Source organism: Myotis brandtii, unplaced genomic scaffold (genome assembly GCF_000412655.1).
Source record: "Myotis brandtii unplaced genomic scaffold, ASM41265v1 scaffold942, whole genome shotgun sequence".
Taxonomy (NCBI): Eukaryota; Metazoa; Chordata; class Mammalia; order Chiroptera; family Vespertilionidae; genus Myotis; species Myotis brandtii.
In genome coordinates, this window is record NW_005371884.1 from 1 (window position 1) to 6,365 (window position 6,365).

The following is a 6,365-nucleotide window of genomic DNA, read 5'->3' on the forward strand; positions in this document are numbered from 1 at the left end:
AAGGTCAATGGGGGAAAAAGGAGATATATGTACTACTGTTTGTAATATTTTAACCCTAAAGTAAAATTAAAAAGAGAATTTCCTTTAGTATTTCTTATAGGCAGGTCAGCTAGCAATACATTCTCTTAGGTTTTATTTATGTGGTAATGTCTTCACTTCACCTTCATTTTTGAAAGATAAGTTTGCTGGTTAAAGGGTTCTTGGTTAACTGTTATTTATTCATTTTAAAAAATCTTTATTGTTGAAAGTATTACATGTATCCCCCTTTTCTCCCATTGACTTCTCCGACCTCCCCTCCCCCGCCCCCTGCCTTCACCACTCTAGTGTCTGTGTCTATGGCTTATGCATATACACATATGAGTTCATTGTTTGATCTCTTCCCCACCCCCCACTCTCCCTTGCCTTCCCTCTGAGGTTTGACGGACTAGTCCGTTCCATGTTTCTATGTCTCTGGGTCTACTCTTATTCATCAGTTTATGTTGTTCATTAGATTTCACATATGAGTGAGATCATGTGATACTTATCTTTCTCTGACTGGCTTATTTTGCTTAGCATAATGCTCTCCAGGTCCATCCATGCTGTTGCAAATGGTAAGAGTTCTTTCTTTTTTACAGCTGTACAGTATTCCATTGTGTAGGTGTACCAGTTTTTTAATCCACTCATCTGCTGATGAGCACTCAGGCTGTTTCCAAATCTTGGTTATTGTAAATTGTGCTGCTTTGAACATAGGGGTGCATATATCCTTTCTGATGAGTGTTTTTGATTTCTTGGGATATATTCCTAGAAGTGGGATCACTGGGTCAAACGGGAGTTCCATTTTTAATTTTTTGAGGAAATTCCATACCGCTTTCCAGAGGCTGCACTAGTCCGCATTCCCACCAGCAGTGTACCAGAGTTCCCTTTTCTCCATATCCTTGCCAACACTTGTCCAACACTTGTCGTTTGTTGATGATAGCCATTCAGACAGGTATGAGGTGGTACCTCTATTAAGAGTTCTGACTGCTGGTATTACACCCAACTTTTAGGCTTCATTAATGGAATGATGATTACTCTATTGTTTTCAGCAGTGGCCAAAAGCATATGTTGTTCTACAGCAGTGGTTCTCAACCTTGGCTGCACATTAGAATCACCTAGGAATCTTTTTAAAATCCTGATTTCTGGGCCTCATCCACCATAAAGAAACAGAATTTCTGGAGGATGAGGCCCAGAAATCAGGATTTTAAAAAGATTCCCAGATTATTCTAATGTGTAGCCAAGGTTGAGAACCACTGTTCTACAGTCTGAACCAATTAAATTCAGACCTTTTTGAAGGGGTAGTCTTTGAGGAAAATCTTTGAGGTTTGTTCTGACCCCAGTGAAGCTCTTATTAGATGCTTCTTTCCATGGTTCTCTCTGGTAATCTATCCTCCTCTTACTTGTTTACCTCCAAAGTCTCCATTATTTTCAAGAGCACTCTTTGACTGGAGCTTCCCCACACACTTTTTCAGGTACAGTTCCTTTTGAGAAATCCTTAAAGCTCTCTGTTCTTATGGAGTGCCTTCCCCCGCCACCCCGGGAAAAATCTCTGAGCCACTGCTCCAGAGCTTTGGGGGGGACAGTGGACCGCCTTTCTCTGAGTGACACCTCTGCTTTAAGAGCAGGGTGCTGAGTAAGGTAGTAGTCTCTGGTCCTGTTGGCTTGCCTCTTTGGGTGTGGAACCTTTGCCCTAAGAGTTAGCTGGATCAAGGGAAACAATAAAGACATAGAGACTAGTAAAAAACAATACAAAAGATCAATGAAACCAGGAACTGGTGCTTTGAAAGGATAAACAATATTGATAAACTGCTAGCCAGACTCATCAGGAAACAAAGAGCGCCTGGCTGGTGTGGCTCAGTAGTTGAGCATCAACCCATGAACCAAGAGGGCACTGGCATGATTCCTGGTCATGGCACATGCCCAGGTTATGAGCTTAATCCTTATTAAGGGGCATACAGGAGGCAGCCGATTGATGATGTTTTTCTCTCATCAATGTTTCTATCTCTCTATTCCTCTCACTCCCTCTTTCTCTAAAAACCAATAAAAACATATTTAAAAAGTAAAAAAAGAAGCAAAGGGAGAGGATCCAAATATATAAAATTAAAAATGGAAGAGGTGAAGTAACAATTGACACCACAGAAATACAAAGGATTGTAAAAAATTATTACAAAAAACTATATGCCAACAAAGTGGACAACCTGGGTGAAATGGACAAATTCTTAGAAACATACAATCTTCCAAAACTGACTGAGGAAGAATCAAAATCTGAATAGACCAATAACAACTAATGAAATTGAAGCAGTAATAATAAAAACAACTCCTGCCCAGCCAGTGTTGCTCAGTGGTTGAGTGTCGACCAATGGGTCACTGGTTCGATTCCTAGTTAGGGCACATAACCCAGGTGGTGGATTCGATCCCCAGTAAGGGGCATGCAGGAGGCAGCCAAATGATGTTTCTTGTCAATGTGTCTATCTCTCTATCCCTCTCCCTTCCACAAACTCCTGGACTTGATGGCTTCACAGGGGAGTTTTACCAAATATTCAAAGAGGAACCTATCCTCCTCAAACTCTTCCCAAAAAACTGAAGAGGAAGGGACACTTCTAAGCTCTTTTAATGAGGCCAGCATTATCCTAATTCCAAAACCAGATAAAATATTACAAAGAAAGAAAATTACAGGTCAATATCCCTGACGAACATAGATGCTAAAATCCTCAACAAAATATTAGCAAATTGGATCCAGCAATAATTTAAAAAGATTATCCATCATAACCAAGTGGGATTTATTCCAGGGATGCAAAGCTAGTATAATAACAGAAACCAAGATGGTGGCATAAGTAAACACCGGAAATTGCTGCCTCGCACAACCACTTCAAAAATACAATTAAAAGACAAAAAGGACATCATCTAGAACCACAGGAAGGCTGGCTGAATGGAAATTCTACAACTAGAAGGAAAGAGAAAAGCACACTGAGACTCAGAGGAGGTGCGGAAGTAAAGTGCAGAGGTATGGAGGTGCATGAGGAAAGGGCTGGCAACTGAGGACGTGGTTGTCTTTTTCAATCGGGAGGGAGTCTCAAGCTCCCGACTGCTCTGAACTCCAGTTCCGGGGTTGATAGGGCTTATGTCGTCACTGCACTAGCAAATGATCACCCCACCACCCCAACTTCTGTCTTCTTCACTTCCTGGCTTTCCTGTCACCCCCAACAAATCCTCAATAAGACTGTAAGACTTTTTCCCAAAGTGCAGCTTATGATTATAACAATAATTAATATTTATGTTGCACTTGCCAGTCTATAAAACTTTCTAACATCCATTTCTTCTTAATTTCAATCTAGTGAGGTATCTATATACTTACAAAGGAAATACTGAAGCTTGAAAAGATTAATTTACTTCTCCAAAGTCACACTACTGGTGATTATTGGTCTAGGGCTGTGGTCAGCAAACCGTGGCTCGAGAGCCACATGCGGCTCTTTGGCCCCTTGAGTGTGGCTCTTCCACAAAATACTGGCTCTTCTACAAAATACCGACTTCTGCGCATGGGCCACGAAGTTTCAATCGCACTATACGTGCGCGCCCGCACGTGGTATTTTGTGGAAGAGCCACACTCAAGGGGCCAAAGAGCCGCATGTGGCTCTCGAGCCACGGTTTGCTGACCACAGCCCTAGACCAATAATCACCAGTAGTGTGACTTTGGAGAAGTAAATTAATCTTTTCAAGCTTCAGTATTTCCTTTGTAAGTATATAGATACCTCACTAGATTGAAATTAAGAAGAAATGGATGTTAGAAAGTTTTATAGACTGGCAAGTGCAACATAAATATTAATTATTGTTATAATCATAAGCTGCACTTTGGGAAAAAGTCTTACAGTCTTATTGAGGATTTGTTGGGGGTGACAGGAAAGCCAGGAAGTGAAGAAGACAGAAGTTGGGGTGGTGGGGTGATCATTTGCTAGTGCAGTGACGACATAAGCCCTATCAACCCTCACCTACGGACCCAGGACCTGACCCTGAATCCTTCCTTAGGTAAGACTCCCAGGAATGGATACAGGCCAACAATTAGGCATTCATGACTCCGACTTATTTGACAAAATAAATCCTGGGTCAATAATCTCAAAGGAACAACAAAAATGATTTCCCATTATGGGTATTTACGGGTAGCACTGTATTTGCAGTCTTCCCCAACAGCAATCCATTAAGCCAAAGGGAGCTTTAAAAAAGATATTGAGTGTAAGATGTTAATAATAGGGGAAACTGGATGTTGGGTATATGGGAAATCTCTGCACTATCTTTTCATTTTCTCTGTAAATCTAAAGCTGTGTGAAGAAATAAAAGTTTTATTTTTTAAAGTACATTACAGGTCCAGAGTAGATTTATTCATAATAGTCCCAAACTGGAAACAATCCAGGTATCCATCCACAGGAGAATGGATAAACAACCTGGGCATTCATGCAATGGCATACTACTTAGCAGTAAAAAGGAACGGGCTATAAACACAATCAACTACATGGGTGGATCTCAAACGTATAACGCTGGGCCCTGGCTGGTTTGGCTCAGTGGATAGGTTCAATTCCAGGTTCAATTCCGGTCAAGGGCACATGCCTGGGGTTGCAGGCTCGATTCCCAGTAGGGGGTGTGCAGGAGGCAACCAATCAATGATTCTCTCTCATCATTGATGTTTCTATCTCTCGCTCCCTCTCCCTTCCACTCTGAAATCAATAAAAATATATATATTTTTTAAAAAAGGTATAACGCTAGATGAAAGAAACCTTACACAAAAGAGCAAATACTACCAGTTTCACTTGTATGAAATTCTAAAACAGACGAAAATAATCTTTGGTGGGGAAAAACCAGAATGGTGGTTGCGAGGTGGGGGTGGGAACTATCTAGGAAGAGCATGAGGAAACTTTGTGAGATGCTGGTAATTAATTTATGCTTACAGATGCTTGAGTTACAAAGGTATCTCAAAGAAAGGTCACTTAAGATCTGGGTGTTTCATTCCATGTACATTTTACCTAAAAGAAAAATACTAAACAAATACTGGACTCTAGTTAATGAGTTCATGATGTGCATGCTGAAGTATTTAGGGAGAAATATACTGATGTCTGCAATTTACTTGAAATGCTTTAAAAAATAAGATGGATAATGGATGGACAATGGAATGGATAGATAGACACGTGATACAGCAACTATCATAAACTATTAATGGCAAAATCTAGATGGTGGATATATGGATATAGACTGTAAAATTCTTTCAATTTTGCTGTATATTTGAAAATTTTCATTAAAAATGTTAAGGAAAAAAAGCTGGTATAATAGTCATATCAATAAATGCAATATATCCAATAAATAAGATAAAAATGATATTATCATATCAATAGATGCAGAACAAGCATTAGACAAAATCAACACCCATTTTTTTGGATAAAAACTCTTAGCAAAGTGAGAATAGAGGGGTCTTACCTCAACATAATAAAGGCTATATATGACAAACTACAGGCAACATCACACTCAATGGGCAAAATCTAAAAGCATGTCCCTTATGAACAGGAACAAGACAGAGATGTCTGCTCTCACCACTCTTATTCAACATAGCACTGGAATTCTAGCCACAGGGATCAGTCAAGAAGAAAATATAAAAGGCATCCAAATTGGAAAGGAGGATGTAAAATGGTCATTATTCACAGATGACATTATATTGTACGAAGAAAATCCTAAAGACTCCACCAAAAAATGACTAGATTTAATAAATGAATTTGGCAATGTAGCAGGATACAAAATTAACACCCAGAAATCAATGGCATTTTATACACCAATAATAAACTCTCAGAAAGAGAAACTAAAATAATTTATCTTAGGAACAAAATATTAAGATACTTAGAAATAAATTTAACCAAGGAGGTAAAAGACCTGTACTTGAAAAACTACAAGATGTTGAAAAAAGAGATAGAGGAGGATATACACATGTGAAAGTTATACCATGTTCATGGATTAGTAAAATGATTATTACAATGTCCATACTACCCAAAGCAATCTATACATTCAATGCAATCCTCATTAAAATACCAATGGCATATTTCACAGATCTAGAACAAATACTCCAAAAATTTATAATGGAACCAAAAAAGATCCCAAATGGCCACTGCAATCTTGAGAAAGAAAAACAAAGTTGGAGGGATCACAGTACTGGATATCAAATTATACTATAAAGCCATTGTAATAAAAAAAAAGCCTGGTACTGGCACAGGAACAGGCATATAGATCAATGGAACAGAACAGAGAACCCAGAAATCAGCCCAAGCCATTATGCTCTATTAATATTTGACAAAGGAGGCAAGAGCATACAATGGAGT